This window comes from Mirounga leonina, unplaced genomic scaffold (genome assembly GCF_011800145.1).
Source record: "Mirounga leonina isolate KUSES-001 unplaced genomic scaffold, KU_Mleo_1.0 Mir_168, whole genome shotgun sequence".
Classification (NCBI taxonomy): domain Eukaryota; kingdom Metazoa; phylum Chordata; class Mammalia; order Carnivora; family Phocidae; genus Mirounga; species Mirounga leonina.
Genome location: NW_023270426.1, coordinates 52,455,598 through 52,475,415, shown reverse-complemented (window position 1 = coordinate 52,475,415; position 19,818 = coordinate 52,455,598). Strand labels below are relative to the sequence as shown.

Genomic DNA, 19,818 nt, shown 5'->3' with positions numbered 1-19,818 from the left:
ATAAAATACAAGTAAAAAAGAAAAACAACTGTTATTTCTATGATTTAATGCCTTGGAAAGACTTTATAAAGGTAAGTCTCCATAAGAAAAACAATTACTGAAGTAGGTATGGACAATGCAACTGAAAAGATTGGTGGGGAAAAAAAAACATACAAATCCAGGATTCCACGCTCAGATTGCTACACAAATAGCTTGAGTTCTTTCTTTTAAACCCAATCTGGAAATCTAGAGGATGCATTCTGGGTTCAGTATATTTGTGAAGTAACAATGAATTCCATTCAAGTACACATACTCAAAGAAAATCCTTTGGTCATACATGAGACAATTGACGAATGTATTTCTGTTCTAAGTTGAAATAAAATGTTTCATGTCTGCATGTATTTTTTTTTAACTCTAGCTTTAACCAACTTTTTCGATTAATTGTTCAACTCTCAATCCTGACAGCATTGGAAAACAGGACTTCTGTTTAAAGTATATACAAATGATTAAGTCCCTTACCAAGAGGGGATAGAGTAGGATGGTATGTGGGGTGGGCGTGAAGATGAATCTTTAAGGTATATAAGAGTTTTTGTAGTGCAGATTGTCAGTGGGTAAAGCACAAGGGTTAGGACAGTGGTCCAAGCAGGGAGGATGGTATGAACAAAGGCAAGTTAGGGTGTAGAGAACTCCAAGTCTGATCTCAAACATAGTGCAGGAAGTGTAGGCAGATATAGTTTAGTCACATGCAAGTTAAACTTGTCTGCCCTCTATTGGAGCAGAATGCCTGAGGTATGGTTTCAAAGGCACAAGATTGAAGAGTAATAAACTTTTTGAAGGGAGACTTATGTGCCATGCAAGAGTTTGGACTGGAAGGTTGTTATGATTACCGTTAGCAATACTCAGCTCCCCAGGAACCAAGAGGGAGCTGCGCTGAGCACACATGCAAAGCTGAGGTTTTGCTGGGTTGATTCAGTGGAAGGATAAAGGTAGAAGAAGAAATAAAATATGCTAGTGAGAATAGCTCAGAGTTCCAGATTAGGTAGGAAAGTAGAGATACCAAGAGAAGGTTGAAGGGGCTCGGAAAACATGGTAGTATCAAAGAATATTAGGTACCAAAAAGGGCTAAGAACAACCATAGCGAAAGCAGGGAAAAGGAAGACCAGAAGACATTGAGACTTTAGAATTCAGGAGGTCTCAGCAAGTATATAAAGTAACTTACAGATAAAGGTCACTGGAGCTCAGGACGTTTAGAAAAATATGAGGCTTATGTTTGCCGTTTTCCACATGGATGCTGAAGTCACTTAGAATTATCTGGAGAGTTGGTGGGGGTGGAGAGCTCTTTAAAGAAGATGGAAGATCAAATGAGAGATTTGTAAATGACAAGGGACAAATGGTAGAAGATGGGAGAGCCCAGAGATGATAAGCGATACATGGTGTATAATGCTAAATCCATCAAGAATAATCACTAATAAACTAATACAAGTGATCCTGATGAGCCAAAACACAGCCTTGGATTCCTTCTCAAGATGGTGCTAAAAGCAGCCACTACGAGTGAATAGGGATATGTGACACTACCAGTGAATATGTGAGGAAAAAAAAAAAAAACCTAGCTCGCTGTATCTGGTAGAGCTGAATTTCATAGGATATAAAATTCCTCAAAAGATCTTCGAAGGATCCCCAAAGGAGCAGGGATATTTACATGAGGCTAGAGCAGTGACCTAAAATTTGCTCTGGGGAAGTGGGGGCTACCAGCAATCTTCATACCCTAAAATTTGTAGGGTGGAGGAAGGAGCAGCTTCCACTCAAAGAGTTTCAGTTTTTGTTTGTTGTTTTTTGTTTCAAAGCCAAATTTCCTTTAAAACTAGTTAGTGGAAGCACTGACCTGTGAAGATGTTAACACCATGTGAGATGTGTAAACTGATCCACACTATATCCACTCGCCATCCCCACCCTAGAGATTCACAATATACACTGTGATGGGGAAACTATTAATTCAGGGTTTCCTGACTCTTTTGACCATAAAATTCTTTTTCTGGGAACACTTAATTTATTTCACAGAATGTAGTAAAGACAATAATGGGTTAAGGATTTAGATAAGTCTGTTTACTAGGGATGTGTGCTCCTGAGATCACAATGGAAAATCTGAGAGGGTAGGAGAACAGGTTTGGGAAAAGAAAGCACCAAGTACAGGAATTCTAAGTATATAAGAGACAATAAAATGCAGGGGCTTCTACTGAGGCAGTCATCAAACATTTCAGGTATGTGAAAGAGATCTCCGGTTACACACCGAATCCTGGTTAAGGTGCTTCAGTGCAGACACAAGTTGAGAAAGTGACATCTAAGAAGATACTAAAAGGAAGAAGAGAAGCTAACTTAGCAAAGCAGAGAGGCAAAGGAATAGAATGTACAAAATCTGAATATAAGGGGAGCTCTGGTAATCAAGGAACCCTTGCTTGACTGAAATACAGAGGTAGAGGAAGGGTACTGGAAGAACCACTGCTGATGAGAAAGGAGAGCCTGCTAGCCTGAGGGCTCAAAAGGGTTTTGAGAGTGGGAGTAAACGGATCAGATTTGCATTCTGGCTTCCAGTGGAGCCTACAGGTCCTACCTGACTAGATGAACACCTGTTAAAAGTCTCTTGCAATAATCCAGGAAAGACAAAATGATTCCAAACAGAGCCAAAGACTGGAAGTAGGGTAGAGGGGGAGGGATTCAAAAGACATTTTGATAGTATACTCATTACAACTGGTGCATCCTGGTAGGTGAGGGATCTGTGAGAGAAAAGATTCAAGAAAGATTCCCTGCTCTTTGCCGTAGGTGGTGGTGCACTGAGCAAGAACAGGTTTGGGGAGTGAGATGGACTTAATTAAATCATATTGTTTTGGAGTTTGAAATACCTTTGGAATACCCATGTGAAGAGAATCTAGCAGGCATTTTGAGATGGATCTGGAACTCAGAAAGAAAGAGAAATCTGGGCCGGAAATATTAATTCTAAATCAACATTATATAGATAACAGAACACATTTGATCACTCAGGGGGAGGATACAGAAGTAGATTAGGAAGACCAAAATGGAGCAGTCAGAAAATTAGTTTTTCCATCTATACAATGACCCTGACATATACCGAGAGATACTAAATCAAATGAAAATTGAATTTAATTCATAAAAAAATACTAATACATTTTGGCATATTTTATAAATTCCAAACGAACCCTTACTTAACAACAAAACTGAACTAAAGTAAAAACATTCCATTCCCGAAGCCCCCCGGTTACTTGAGGTTACTGAACTATTCAAAATGTTATTCGAAACATAAAATTTCACTCAATAGCCATAGTTTATCTAATTAACAGCACTGTGCCACTAACAAGATGACAGCACATCAAAGCACTAATTAATATTTGGTTGAATACTTTTAAAATTATCTAAGCACTGGGCTTTGCTGAAGGATGTTACATATAATAATATAAACACGGCTTGATTACAAAATTAGGAACTATATTATATTAAAATGATATCCATCTCAATTTGAATCATCGTAATATGCCATAATGAAAATATCACTGAATAATTATTGTCTTTGCTCAAGTAAGAATATTTCAACTCATTAAAAATGAAAATATAATACAATCAACATTTTCATACATACTTTTCAATATATAATACAATATATAACACTCTCTGGTCCTCTACCAAATTCACAGACTAGTAGAGGCAGAAATTAGAATGTTAGAATTTCCTACTATGAGATGGCTGAAATTATGGTCAAAAATGGAAATAACTTGGGGCACCTGGGTGGCTCAGTGGGTTAAGAGTCTGCCTTCAGCTCAGGTCATGACCCCAGGGTCCTGGGATCGAGCCCGGCATCAGGCTCCCTGCTTCGCGGGAAGCCTGCTTCTCCCCATGCTTGTGCACTCTCTCTCTCTCTCAAAAAAAATAAAAACTTAAAAAAAAAAAAAAAAGTGGAAATAACCACAACTTCAGTTTAAGCAAAAATGGCAAGAATTTATTTTGCAAATGTAAAACCCCTTAGACCTGCCTCCGTTTCCAGGCTTAAGCTATCTCAAATTCAGACTAGAGATGACAACAGAACACAAATGAACTTTCAGTAAAAAGACTAATTCCAATTCTCATCTCATTCTAAACAATGAACCTCTCATTTCTTATTACAAGTAAAAGTTAGAAATGAGTTCAAGCTCTTTCATGCCATAAAATATAAGTTGTTAATGCATCTATTTTGCTTGAGTTTTACTCCTGCTGGAAAGCTATTCAATTTTTTTTTTTTTAAGCTCAAACAATCAAAACCTTCTTTTAACTACTTCAGCAGAGGCTACAGATGGGAAGGTAGAATAATTTTTCTCCCCACCAAGTGAAAGCAGTCTTTCCAAACTAGAGGTTAGCCCTAAGACTAGACAGTGTGAAGTTTATTCTGCTGCTACTAATTATCTTTTCAGAAAACAGCCCCTGTAAATTCTAATACTGTGTATAATCATTGTTCAAAGCATCTTTCTTAATTAAAAACAATGTTTTTCACTACCATTCTCCACTTTTTTTATGTGCTTTTTAATCTAATGTGTGGGGAACTGATTCTTTGTGTTTATTTAATTTTATTCTATTTTATTTTTGGTCAGAGACACTTCTTTTGATGAACCTATAAATCAATGTATATCAGAATCATAGTGAGACTAAAACACTTAAAGAAATATAAATTTCCCCAGAACTTAAGATCACTTACAAAAAATGTGCTTACCACAGAATATACTATGAATACCTTTAAACATTAAAGATAATTTTCAACTAATAAAAATAGGCAATTTCCTCTACATGTGTCCCTCCCTGTAACAATTCCATATTATTATAAATTTAGGTTTAGACTCTTTCCTAAGAAAACAAAAAAAAAAACCATGCAATTACTAGCTAGGGAGATAAACTGAACCCAATATCTTTATGAGAATTTGGCTTGAATTCATTTAGATAACCACTTACCTAGCAGGGTCCTTGGGCAGTGATCCTCAAATTTCAGAGAGCAAAGAAGAAGCCAGGGTACAAATTCAAATGTGGAATCTAAGGCCCAGGCCAAAGAGATTACCTGATTCTGAAGTCCCCCAAACAAACATTTGTAATTTGCACCAGACAAACTTTTGAGGAAGGATCATGCTAGGAAATTGTGACAAAAGATGGATTGTTTTGATAGGGCTAGTGAGTGACCTGGATTTCAAGGCATTTGACAGTCTGGATGAGGCAGAGCACGGATAGACCCAGTAATCCAGTAAATAGCACAGGGAAGCAGCAAAAGGGAGAAAGTTTGGCTCAGTCTCGACAGCAACTAACCAGTAAGCTCAACACTCCCTCCTTCCCTTCCCAGTGAAATATATATCTCAAATAAAGTTTAAATGGTATACAACATTACACCTGGACTGGAACTGAAGAATGTTAATTGGTAGCTTGATGCTTGTTGCAGCCTCTGCAGCAGGAGGTCCAGTTAGGAAGAGCATACAGAGGCATCTCACTCTGCCCATTCTGTATTTCCTTCAAAAAAAAAAGACCCTGAGGTGCCCCCTCCACTACTGGCTTCCAAGCCCATTGCTAATTCTTTTTCAAGGCAGTTCTCTCTCAATAATAAAATGTTCATGGCCAGAAGTGGAAAGGTGAAGCCAAGTGGAGCAATGCATACTACACTGTGAAGTCAGCAACAGGAGGCTATGGGAACAGGATGAGCCCTCAGAAGATTACAGTCTCACCACTACCTCTTTCCCTGCAAAAACTCAAAAAACTATAAACCGTTTCAAATCATACAGAAACACTCCCCTTGTTATAGACAAAGGACTGAAAAATTAAACAATAGCCAAGGAAGACCTCTTCTGAGTACAGAAAGATCTATCATTCAGAAATCTGGTTGTATCTTTCCAAAGAGTCTCCTACCTCACATGTAGATGAAGAGTCCTTCAGCACCTAGAGGTAGTGAGAGTGACGCAGAGAGCTTGCTCACTCTGACAAGAGTGAACAATACCATCCCTACATACGTCCCTCTTCTGTCAAGGTAAGAAAATCAAGAACATCAATAACAGTGTGGGAGCAAGACCATGCTCTTCAACCATAACAAAGAAGAATACCGCCATATAGAGGAAGAGAGAAAGCTTGCTTCTATAGCGGGCTTACAGTGGGAATCAGGAGAAAAACTCGGAAATTACCTACTTTACGTTCCCAACTGAAAAAGACGAAGGGAAAAGAAAAACACAGCCTCTAAAAGCAAGAGATGAGGTGGGAAACAACAGCTGAGAGTAAAAAAGAAACTGGATAAGAAAAAACTGGAAGGGAATTCAAATATGTAATAATAGTAAAGATTTAAATTCTATATGAGAGGCGATAGAGATAAGTACAGAAGCTGGAAAAAATCTAAGTAGTATTTTAGCATATATATGTGAGATGCTCTCCAAACACAGAAGAAAAAGGACCAAGATGAAAACAAAGCATATTGATTGATAGGGAGGACAAAAAATACAAATCCAATCTACAAATAACTGGCATTTCTGAACTGAAATCATAAGCAAACATACCACTGAAAAATTATTCCTGAGCTGGGAGAAAAAAAAAAAAAAAGATCAAACATATTTACTCTTCTAAATTGAGAGGATTCACTTTATTTCTGAGAAAAATGTTGGAAAAACAACAACTATGCCCAGAGGTAGCCTAGTGGAATAACATAATTTAAAAAAGAAAAAGAAAAAACAAAGATGTAGGCAGATAAAAGAGTTTACCTACAAAAGAACAAAAATTTGGGTAGCCTCCACCGCAGGAACACCAAAAGTCGACAGAGGAATGTCTAAACATCTGAGAATTTCTGACTTACAAGTTTGTATCTTAGCACCTACAGCAAAGTTAGGCACACATATAAACATTACATAAAAGTTGTAATGAATAAAAGAAAAATTAAAAATTTTAAGTGAATTTATTTTATATATCTCTACCTCTCTATAGTACATTTCTTCAACTTTCAAGCTTATTTACCAATTGGTCTTTTCCCACCCAAACAACAGATTTATATGACATCTAATCTTTTTGATACCAGTGTCATTATTTTTATAAGATTATCATATTTTTATATAAAACTAGACTTCTCTGCAAGCACATAAGTGAAACTGTTCCACCACTGCTGATGATTTAAACTGATCCACCAACTCTCGTTACTTTTGGGTTTTTTGTGTATCTTTTTAAGATTTATTTATTTGAGACAGACAGACAGACAGAAAGCACCAGCAGGAGGGGCAGACGGAGAGAGAGAGAATCTCAAACAGACTCCGTGCTGATCACAGAGCCCGACACGGGGCTCAGTCCCAGGACCCTGAGATCAGGACCTGAGCCAAAACCAAGAGTTGGACACCTTACCAGCTGCGCCACCAGGAGCCCCTCTTGTTACTTCTGAATAATGAGTGTGACTTGAACTAACTCTCGTCTGCACGTATGCTAATTAGGCCAGAGCCAGGAACTGATGGTGTGTGAGTCTGGCCGAAGTTATTCAACAAAAAAGAAGATTCAGAAAAAATCAGCACTGTATCAGAAACTACAGACTCAGTGCTACTCTAAAAATAGATGATAGAGCGATGCATTTTTAAAATATACTACCAAGTGCCATTAATAAAAATAGTAGTTGGACATTTTTTAATGAAAGAGACATTCCCCTTTTCTTCTTACAAAGTCTTTGTTAAAAACTAATGTACCGGGCGCCTGGGTGGCTCAGTCGGTTAAGCGACTGCCTTCAGCTCAGGTCATGATCCCAGGGTCCTGGGATCGAGTCCCACATCGGGCTCCCTGCTCTGCATGGAGCCTGCTTCTCCCTCTCCCACTCCCCCTGCTTGTGTTCCCTCTCTCGCTGTGTCTCTGTCAAATAAATAAATAAAATCTTTAAAAAAAAAAAAAAAACTAATGTACCTTCTTATTTCCACAAGCTTTCATTCATTCACCTGGCACCTACAATATCCTAGAACTTTGCTCTGTGTGTCCTCAAAGGAAGGAATATCAAATATTTCCTAGGAAAATCAGAGAAGACGCTAAAAGAAGGAGTCTGGAAGACTTGAATTCAGTTCTTTAAGAACTTATATGTGAATAAGGGCTTACCAAGTAGAGACAAAGCCATGCCAAAAAGATGGAAGAGCTCCTCAACAGAGGGCCTGATGCTAAGTTTTAAAAATAAAATGGCAACACTTGAGCATAAATTGGGTAGTAAACTACAGGCAGATATGGTCCAGTGTTTCCCAACATTAGGAGGGATCATTCTCAAAGGAGTTATCTGGAAATGAGATCATAGTGGGATGTCACAAAGAGGAGGAGTTATAGTTTGCCACTGCAATTTAGTGCTCAGGGACCAGATACAATGAGCATCCTACAATATATGAGACAGCCCCATACAAATGCCAGTTGAGCTCCCTTTAAGAAACAAAGTAGGTTAAAACTTAAAGTCTAGAAAACTTAACCATAGTGTTTCTTAGCGCTTTGAAATCTGAGATCACAACCTGCATTTGACTCAATAAATATTTACTTCCAAGAAAGCTGTGTTTTTCCTGAGAAATGGTGTGCTTCCTTCTTTCCTTTGGCTACCAAGAAGCTGAGAATTTAGTCTATGGGGAGGTGGGCAAGCTGGATGAAGGAAAGCAGTTTACTGATAACCCTAAAACTCTAAAGAAATTCCATTTAAAGCAGTGGGCAATAAGAAACCTTTGCAGGTCCTTGAGCTAGTGTAGAGATGATTTTAAAAGTTTTCTCTGAAGGCTATTACATGACAGTGATATGAAATAACCCTAACCTCAAAGCTAATCTTAGATTAGTAAAGTACTCTTCCTGGGTTTTATAAGCCTATGAGATCAGCACTTCAAGGCCTGAGGTACCAGATTCTTTAGAGGTGCCTCTGGTTTTGCAGTTTTCAGCAACCTCTCCCTAATCTGGATGCTTTCAGGTAGTGTTTATTCTCCATTCCCCTACTTTCCAATAGTTTCATACCCAGTCTGCTGAGCCCCTGAAGACATTTGTTTTCAACACATAATCATTAAATAATCTCTATGGCACTTTGTTGTTGTTATGGTTCCTGACTATGTTTATGATTCAAACACTGCCTCCAGGGTCCCAAACACATTTCTAGGCTTCAAAGATATTAATAATCAAATCAAACCCAAACTTAAACAATCTACTTATATAAACTTTACCTGACATATTTTTCCTAAAGGGATGCTTATCTTTTTCAGAAATTTATAAGCATTAAGAACTACTATCAATTTATAATTTGTCATAAAACATTATGCCCAACTTGATTGCCTCACAATGTAGCAGTGTCTCACTGCTTTATTAAATAAAGGGGGAAAAGAAGTGGCAAAGGGAGAAGGTAAAGAGAAATAATCTTGTAATAGTCTATATCCAAATGAATCCAGTGTAGAACTAGAAACTGTTTCCACTAACTTCAATTAAAATACCAGTAACGATTTTTAATCCTTGTAATTACAATACCTTAACTTGAATTTCTCAATGCTCAACATTTCTTTTTTGATTAAATTTTCATTTTGTAAATGTTTCCTTTTGTCCATATTTGACTCTTCAGAAGCAAGAAGTTAAGGATTCTACTTGGGGTCCTCTAATGTTGCTAAGTACTACAAAGGGCCTATGTTTTCCAGTTCTAAAAAGTATAAACTTAAGCTTTTGCCACTCAAGAGTGAGGCCACTGTTAAACTGTTAATTTTTTTCAGTTATAAACATGATTCACCCAAAGGGAGCCTGTGGCAAAGATTTACTGAATTCATGATGGAGCAAGCTGAATGGTAAAAATTATAAAAATCTTGGAAATAGGCAATAAAATCACAATCTTCAGGAGTGTTTTTTTCTCCCAGTCAGAAATAATTTGCATCTCCATTACACACACACACACAAAAGTAACTGCTGGGCCTGGGCCCTAATCAATACTATGTCAGGCAAGAGTATAGTCCCCTATATTAATTCATCCTCAGGTGGGCCTCTTAGACAAGGTTCCATTCTCAGCTATTCTTTTGCTTTTCCTAGATGTTTATAATTTTTGCCATCATAAGTGTTTCTATAAATCAGTTAACTACCCCCCAACTCATATTTCACATACTGTGAGTAGATACGTCACTTGGGAGAAGAAAAATTGTTGGCTATAAATATTAACTTATTCCTCCTGATTCTTAATGAATCTGAAACCCCTTCAACTTAAGTGGGACTTGGCCACTGGAATCACCGACAATTTAATACCCTTTGTTTCAAGGTTACACGGACAAAGACTTGCTATCCCTGCGCAGGTTTTAAACACAGGGCAGTGGACTACCCACGTTGTGCGTGAGCGCTCCGTAGTGGCCAAGGGGGCCGGTCACACTGGGTGCGGGCCTTCCTTCCCCCTGCGACCCACCCCCCACCCCCCATCAGCTCGCCCCAAGACCGCCGGACACGGCCTATATTTCACTGGCGAGAGCCCCGATTCCCAGTCTTTTGTTCAGGGCTGGGCTATTTGCCGCCTACCCGCACCCGCCCTTCCTCACCATCCCAGGAGTGGGATGAGGACCGTGCGGGAAGCAGAGCCGGCAAGAGGGGCCAGCAAAGGCTGTGGGAATACTCACCCCGCTCCGCTCGGCCCCTGACCCCGCCGCCCAGCCTAGCGCAGGCGGGACAACGGAGCAGGGGGAGGGGAATCGGGGTGAGGTGCCTATCGCTCTGCCAGCTGCCGTCCAGCCAGCGGCCCCAGGGAGGAGAGTGTGATGGGCTACCAGGGGCCACGCAGACGATGGTAGACGAGCGGAACGAACACGCAAAGAGGCCCACCAAGAGAGAGGCCCAGGCCTCCCGCAGCCACCGCCAGCGCAGGCACCGCCACCGCAGCGACCGAGCCGGAGCATGCGCACTAGCACCTCCCGCGCACCACGGGGCCAGGCTCGCGCGGGTGGCTGACGTCGCGGGCCGCGCGCGCAGGACCCGGGCCAGGGGGCGTGACCTTCCTGCCGCCCGGGACCATAGAGCGAGGCACCGCCCCTCATCTCACGCGCCCCAGGAGCTGAACGCGGGCTGTGCTCTCTGCGTCCACAAAGGCGGCGAAAGGGAGGTGCGGCGGGCAAGCCGAAACCTGGGAGACGGGGATGCTGGCGTTTTTAACGGTCGCTGTACCCTTTCTTCCAACAAATAGCCAAATATCTGGGAAATAAATGAGTGACTAATGGAGAAAAGGTAGAGCGAGAACCTTCTCCGAGGTTGGAGAGCCAAGCCGGCTAACATACATACACTGTACAACTGTTGTAAGCACTGCCAACAATTAAGCACAAACACGACTCCCTCCTTTAAGACGTAAGGACTGAGGTAGAAGTTAGCAATTCGAGAATTACAATAGTACCATCTGTGGCACAAAGCTCAGAAAAAAAGAAAAAAAATCTAGCAGCAGAATTAAAATGGGGGTAGGGAGGACGGTGGGATAAAGAAACGACCACAGAAAGATGTAGGAGTAACAGGGGTGATGGAACTGAAATACTGAAAATGCAACAGCAGACATCTGAGGGAAAACTAGCATCTGCTCCTTTTAACACAACAGAATTAAATTTGTGTGAAAAGAAAAAAAAGTAAACACAGGCAAGAAGTGAAAGGAAAACCTGCCTTCAAACGTTACAGGGCATGGTTATGATCTTGTACCACGGTTATGTAAGTTGTCACCATTGGAGAGAGCTAGGTGATGGGTACACGAGATTCAGTACTGTTTTTGCAGTTTCTTGTGAGTCTATAATTATTTCAAAATAAAAAGTTCTTAAAAAGGGACAGAACACTGATCAATGGTGACCAGGAAAAGGGGCTGACTAAAAAGGAGCTTGAGGAAATTTGGGGGGGTAATGGAACTGTTCTATACTTTCATTGTGTTAGTGATTACATCGTTGTTTTGTTTGCCAAAACTCATAAAAAGGATAGATTTTACTGAATGTAAAATAAAACTCAATTTAAAAAGAGATACTGCTAGGGGTGCATTGGAGGCTCAGTTGGTTAAGTGTCTGCCTTTAGCTCAGGTTATGATCTCAGGGTCCTGGGATTGAGCCCCGCATTGTCCTTGTCCTTAGGCTCCCTGCTCAGTGGGGAGTCTGCTTCTCCCTCTCCCTCTGATCATCCTCCCAGCTTGTGCTCTCTGTCTCAAATAAATAAATAAAATCTTAAAAAAAAAAAAAGATACTACTAGTAAATGAATTTCCTAACATATTTGAGCAACTGTGGATATAAATGAATTAGATAGCTGCCAATTAAAAGTATTCACTGACTTTTTTTTTTGGTACAGGGCAGTGTGAGTTCTGAGTGAGAACTTTAGTGGATGGGTGTTTCCTTCAACTTTAAGCAGTTACTCAAAAAACAGAACTTTCACATACAAAAATAAGAATGCATTGCTTGGCATTGTATTCAATAATCTAGAAACACGTTCATGCATCAACAATATCATGTTAACAAAAAAAAAGGTGGTTTTTTTTGCACTTTGAGATGTTTTTAAGTTTTGTAATTCACCTGCCAAAACCAAAGAAACAAAGCGAAATAAATCAGGTAACTTCCATGTACTTCCTTTCATCGTATCACTCTTGGCAAGGAATAGTACTGGCCTGTTGATGTGTTCACCCTACAACACTACAGAGTGCTTTTAGGGCAGGGTCTGTCATCATTGCATAGCCAGCCTCTTGCAGAGTTCGTCACCAGTAATAAGTATTTGTTGAATAAAACAGTGGATTAATCACAAAAAGAGAAGGAAGCTAAAATTTATTGAGAACCCACCATAAGCCAGCTTAGTTTAGTTTAGTCAACCATGTGATAACCACCCAAGATACCCATTTTATAGATAAGAAAACTGAGACTAATGATCAAATCCCCATTCCTTATTTCATTGGATTTCTCAGTTTCGTTTGGACATGTTGATCACATCTACAAAGTCTTGCTTCCTTAGCTTCCATAAAACCACAGTCCCCTGATTTTCCTTCTAGCTCCCTTGACCGCTCCTTTACTTACCCTCACAGGCTTCTGTTTGTCCGTCACAAGGATAATATTAATTCACAATATCCTTTAGGTAGTGTGGTCCAAGAATGGGACACGAGTCTAAAATTACATGGCAGGGGCACCTGGGTGGCTCAGTCAGTTAAGCGTCCGACTCTTGGTTTTGGCTCAGGTCATGATCTCAGGATCCTGGGATCGAGCCCCAGGTCAGGTCAGGCTCTGTGCTGAGCAGGGAGTCTGCCTGAAGATTCTCTCCCTAACCCTTTGTCCCTCCTGCTCACATGCTCTCTCACTCTAAAATAAAAATATATAAAAATCTTTATTTTTTTAAGATTTTTATTTATTTATTTGAGAGACAGAAAGAGCAAGTGAGAGCAGCACAAGCGGGGAGAGAGGGAGAAGCAGACTCCTCGCTGAGCAGGGAGCCCGCTGTGTGGCTTGATTCCAGGACCTGAGCCGAAGGCAGAGGCCCAACTGGCTAAGCCACCCAGGAACCCCAAATGAAAATCTTTAAAATTACATGGTAAATGTCTTATTTTCTCAATCTTGTCAATTTGAATCACTTGCACATTTTCTTTCTGCTCATATCCCACAGGCCACACCAAGATACAAGGAAGGCAGGAAATGCAATCATGGCCAAGAGCTCAGTCAAACCTTCACAGAGTGGGATTATTTTATTATTAAAAGGAAGAAGGGCAGAATGTATACTGGGAAGGAATAGCTCTCTCTGCTGCAGGTTTTAATAGGCAGATCTCTTCCACCACCCTCCAGGAAGTCCTCAGGAAAAGATAAATCATATAAAAGAAAAAGTTATGGGAGGTAATCTGATTGGATGGCAGAGATAAGAAACATAAACCTTTATGTACATAGCACTTACCTAAAAAAGTGAGAGAAAAAAATTATAGTTGGCAAAACTATAGAGACAGTAAAAAGATCAGTGGTTGCCAGAGTTTGGGGGAAGGAATATAAAAAAGCATACAGCATTTTTAGGACAACCAAACTATCATTTTGATACTGAAATGGTGGATATATGACATTATGTCTTTGTCAAAATCTATAAATCTATACAACACAAAGAATGAATTCTAATATAAACTATGGACTTAACAACAATCTATCAATATTGGCTCATCAATTACAGCATATGTACCACACATATTTTTTGTTTTTTTGTTTTACCCCTACTACCCCTTTGCAGTTAATCACTTCCTCCACCGTCAGACCCTCAGCAACCACTCAGTTCCTCTAGATTAGTCACTCTAGTTTTGCCAGTCCTAGAAAATGATATCATACAGTACATACAGTACATATGTGTCTGGCTTCTTTTACTCAGCATGTTTCATTGATGCATTTATCAGTAATTAGTTCCTTTTTATTACTGATTAGTATTCCACTACATGAGTATACCACAGTTTGTATATCCATTCATCGGGGAAGGACAGTTAGGTTGTTTTCAGCTTCTTGCTATTATAAATGAAGCTGCCAAAAAATAATCATTCAGTATTTTTGTGGACATATATTTTCATTCCTCTTGGGTAAATAACTAGGAGTAGACATATATTTTGGGATCAGTATGGAAATACAAGTTGTGTTCTTTGACTATAATTCTATATTGATCACATTCCTTAACTTAGGGCTTGTCTTATTTCATAATTCTAATTTAGAGAAACTTTTATTGCTGAACTTAAGTTACTATATGTTTCATTTGATTTTTGGTAGTGGGCATATGTACTAAAAGTATATAAAGTTGGGGACTGTGGCATGACACTCATGGATTCAAGTATTTGTATGGAAATAGCAATGGAAAATTGTCATTTTTCCAATGACAATCTATATATAATTATCTTGTTTCCTAAGAAAAATTTTAGAAAATTTCTGAAGGTTACTGAATTAGTTGTAAAAGCCTTTTTTTAAAGATTTTATTTATTTATTTACTTGACAGAGAATAAATTAAGATTTTATTTATTTATTTATTTGGACTTGAGGCCCAAGCAGGGGGAGCAGCAGAGGGAGAGGAAGAAGCAGGCTCCCCGCTGAACAGGGAGCCCGACCCCAGGAGCCTGGGATCATGACCTGAGCTGAAGGCAGATGCTTAACCGACTGAGCCACCCAGGCGCCCCAAAGTTGCAAAAGTCTTAATGACAGCAAAGGATAATGTTAACATAAAATCTCAGCAGCAAGATGCTGTAGCTAACAATGTATAGCAATAGGACTGGATAGCTGTGCTTGTATTTTGAAGACCTTATCCTTGATGGTCTAGTTTGTATTATGAAGAGTATAACACATTTCAGGAAATAATCCAATTTGAATTGTCTAAATAAAGGTCAGAATATTTTAATGAATTTTGATATTTAGTCTGTCTTTGTTTTCTAATATTCTTATTTGGACATTTTTTTTCTTTCAAGCATCTTGAGGACATTTAGGAACCAAAACTTTTATTTTAAATTTGTCAGGTGAATTCAGAGTTCTAAAAGGACCACAATGGCAGTGATCTGGTATTACTCAAGTCGCTTGTTTTTCCCACTGAAACTGGTTAAGAGGGCCCTTTGTTCTTTTATTTTGGGGGGCTATACAGAAAAAATTATGCATGTCTATAGCATATCCTTCTGGGTTATCAGATTCTAGCTTTGTTCATTATCTTTAAGTAACTTTGCTGCTCTTTGTAAATTGTAGGTAATTGATAGATATATGTAACCTCCCATCCTGTCTGGTAGGGATTTTAATTGACTCCCCCATTTTACCCATGGAAAAATCAGTTCTGTCCCATTTTGCCTGGTTCCCTGATCTCACATGAGTGAAATGAATCCTTTAACATATATTCATTTTTATATCTATATGAAAGTCATGATTTTATCTTTCTCTAAAAATTATATTTCAACAGAGGCCTGGAGATTTGCACCCAAGAACCCAATAGGAATAAATTCTCACGGTACACTTTCAGTCCCAAGTCTCACTGATATGAGGACCTTCAAAGGGAAAAGCAGTCCAGAGTCTTTGGAGGCATAACAGGACAGCTGCCCAGGCAAACCAAAATCTTGACCAAGATGGTGTGAGGCCCAAGAAAAAGTAAATGAGGAAGTAGATAAATAGCAAACTATCTTTGGTAAAAGAATGTGCCTCATCTTTGGACTATGTGAGGAAAAAAAAGTCATACAGGATACTCGTAGCACCCTATATCCAGAATCCATTGATCTGTAAAGCAACAGGTAGAGAAAAAAGAAGTAACTACAGAATCTCAAATTCTTCAGAATTTTTGGTTCAAGCTCCCTGTGCCTTCTAGGCCACAGGTTAGATTCCTTAGAACTACACAAGATTGGGCGCCTGGGTGGCTCAGTTGGTTGAGCGACTGCCTTCGGCTCGGGTCATGATCCTGGAGTCCCGGGATCGAGTCCCGCATCGGGCTCCCTGCTCGGCGGGGAGCCTGCTTCTCCCTCGGACCCTCCCCCCTCTCATGTGCTCTCTTTCTCATTCTCTCTCTCTCAAATAAATAAATAAAATCTTTAAAAAAAAAAAAAAAAAAAGAACTACACAAGATTGTTCTCCCCTACTAGACTTTCCATTCATCCCCCAGCAAAGAAAATACCAGAAGGGTAATGACACAAGATCAATGTACATACATAGGGTCTGCCTTTTTGCTCACAAGGACTTGAATGTCCTGGTTCAATAATGACCTGTTTCCTTTAATGTTCTATGGCTATGTTTACTGATCAGGAATTAATTGTGATTGTAGGATTCAATTGCATATTGATATATTGGTGTGTTATAATGATGTTTTGCATTAAGACAAGTTCAGCCTGCAGCCTGGGAAGCCTTTGTGCAATTTTAATTCACGAAGCTGCCCTAGATCCAGACCAAATCAGAAGTTGCTCCCAAGGCAATGACTCTCTTTAGGCTGCCTCTTAAAATAAATAACAATAGTGTGCATTTGCTCCGCCCCTTCATCTGCATTATCTCATTAGAGAGATGGAAAGCACACTGTGGAAAGGATACCAATTTGGCATCGCGAAGTCATTGAGCAAGTTTTATTTCTGCCACTTATTTGATGTGTAGATTTCAAGCAGTCACCTACCCTCTCTGAACCTCAGGATCTATTTATCTATAAAATGGAATAGTAATAATCCCACCTTTGCAGGGTGTGAAAAACAAAAAGATACACATTTTCAAATTTATGAGGTTGACACATAGGAGTAATAGAATAATACAATCATTAATATAATCAATAATCTGTGTTTTCTAACATAGAAAGATGACCAGATACAAAACAATATGTTAAAGTATGACTTCATTTATGGTCCTATAAAAAAATAATAAGAGGTTACAACTAAAAATTAACAATGCCTATCCCTAGGTAAGGGGATTATGAATGGCTTTTCTTCTTCATACTTTTTTGGTATTTCAGATTTAGAAGAAATAATGTATCATCACTGTGTTGCTTTTTATAATAAACTTAAAGAATGCTACCTCCAATAAAATAATTAAAATTGATGTCTGCTATTTTTAGATGGGAGCAAATGATTTACAATATTAATTTTACTGAATATATATTTGACACAAAGAAAAGAATGTTATCTGGATGAAATTATATCCTGTTGTTCTGTAAAGGGAGTAACAATGGAGGCAAAGAGGTCAACTTCAAAGGGAGAAAAGCCAAAATGTGATGGCCAGCAAAAGATGATAATGGGATATTCCAAATGTACAATTTCCTACCCTCCGCAACCCAGTGTTGACCATGGAAAATGTCCCTTCATCATTCAATCTTCCTCAAATTAAGGGGCTGATAGTATAAATATATAGGCAGAGATAGTAGAAGGTATAAACAGGCATCCTTATTCTATATATACTCAAGACATGTTAAGACACATATTATGGAACATGAATAATGACAGGAAGAAAGAGGACAAATGTCAAATGTCAAATGAAACAGGCCACAGTTGAGTAGTGCTGCTACATCTTTGATGTAATGTTTGACTGCTTTGTATTATGATGCTTTTAATTATTTATGCTGTTTGGTGTGTTTGAGAAAGAGGAGGTGAAGTTTATTGCCATACAGACTTGTCTTTGATACTGGTTCTTTTTTTTTTTTTTTTAAGATTTTATTTTTAAATAATCTTTACACCAAAGGGGCTTGAACTTACAGCCCTAGGATCAAGAGTCACACCCCCCCACCGACTGAGCCAGCCAGGTGCCCCCTGAAATTGGTTCTTAATACATACAACATACCCCCTACTTGTAATAGTCAGATGTTCAGTCTCATCAGAAATGCTATTTTGCTTTGCTGATTGGTCATGATGGCCTCATGAGGATGGTCTTGTAGGTAATGTAACAGCCACTGGATGAAGCACAGAACTTAAATAAAAGACCAGTAAAGAATTGCAGTGCCTTCCTAGATGCTTATGAATCCCACTAGTCTCAATAAAGCTGTTTAATCAGAGGTCACTGACTTGTGTGATACTTGGCCTAGAGATTCCAGCAATCTGAAGCTGCCTATGGCTCTAGCCAGGCTGTATAATGCTAGAGGAACATATGCCTGGAATAAGAACATCAACCCATTTAGTAGGAAAACACTCTGCATGTGAGCTGTACTATACCCTTGCCACATCACTGTATCCTTGTAATAAATGCCTTTGCTAAGCAGTGTACGAGTATGTGATATCTTCATCTTTCAGAAATCTAACTAAAACAACCTAGATTGGTATATCCAAAAGGTGATATTTGGTAGGCAGTTTGGTGTATAAATTCAGAGTTCATGAAAGAGGTCAGGCTGAAAATACATATAGTGAGGTTATATCCCAAACCTACATACTTATATTAATTCTACTCTATGTGCTTGCCAAAACAAACAAACAAACAGAGAAAAAACCCCACACATTTTTCTTATAACATGGACCCTAAATGCAAGCCAACAACTTCATCTGGTGTTCAACTCAAGAAACAACCTTCTGGGGGCGCCTGGGTGGCTCAGTCGTTAAGCGTCTGCCTTCGGCTCAGGTCACGATCCCAGAGTCCTGGGATGGAGCCCCGCATCACGCTCCCTACTCTGCGGGAGGCCTGCTTCTCCCTCTCCCACTCCCCCTGCTGGTGTTCCCTCTCTCGCTGTCTCTCTCTCTCTGTCAAATAAAATATCAAAAAAAAAAAAAAAGAAAGAAAGAAAGAAACAACCTTCTGTTCCAATAGCAGAGGAAAACTGGCTATGTACGATTTCTTGACTGATAGTATATACACTCAAAATCATGTACACGGGATTTTAGAGATTTTTCGAATGTAATTTTAACTCTATTTTGCCTTTCACACTGACTTTAGATCCTAACCCCTTTGGAAAAAGTCACTTCCCTGTATTTGGGTGTCATTAATATTCAGGTGACAGTTGAAGCTATGGTCACAGAAGACACTATTCAAGGGAGACTATAGAGAGCGAGAAAAGAGATCTGAAGCTGGAATCCTTGAGAACATCAATATTTTAGAAATAGGTAGGCGGGCCCACAAAAATTCTAAGAGAATTAGGAGGGAGACAGGAAAGACCAGATAATAAAACACCAAGAAGAGAGTTCCCAAAGAGTGGTCAACATGATCAAAAATAAAGCAAAGAAATAAAGGAATATAAATATTCCTTTGGTCATTCCAAATGGTCAAAAGTGACCACTGATTGGATTTGGAAATTAAGAAGACACTGATGACTTAGCAAGAGCAGTTTTGATATTATGGTGGTGGTCTAAGTCTATTTCAGATGGATTACAAAGTGGATGGGTCTTAAAAAAAAGAACAAATAAGAGAAGCAAGGAAGTGAAGACCTCAAGCTTTTCTATGAAGGAAAGCAAACGATAGGGTGGCAAGTAGCTGAGAATC

General features: G+C 39.2%; 1 protein-coding gene across 5 annotated transcripts in view; it reads right to left on the bottom strand.

Moving 5' to 3' along the window:
- Nucleotides 1-19,818, bottom strand: part of ATG10 (autophagy related 10) — a 267,080-nt gene that overhangs the window by 215,902 nt on the left and 31,360 nt on the right. The window contains exon 1 of one of the 5 annotated variants that reach the window (XM_035014774.1): nt 10,593-10,858. The exons of 1 other annotated variant lie outside the window; for it this stretch is intronic. The gene's annotated coding sequence lies outside the window, so the exon portion shown is untranslated. Of the gene's footprint in view, nt 1-1,198; nt 1,867-4,965; nt 6,574-10,592; nt 10,859-19,818 lie in introns of those variants that run through there. 3 more of the 5 variants (XM_035014775.1, XM_035014777.1, XM_035014776.1) reach the window with 3 other exon arrangements.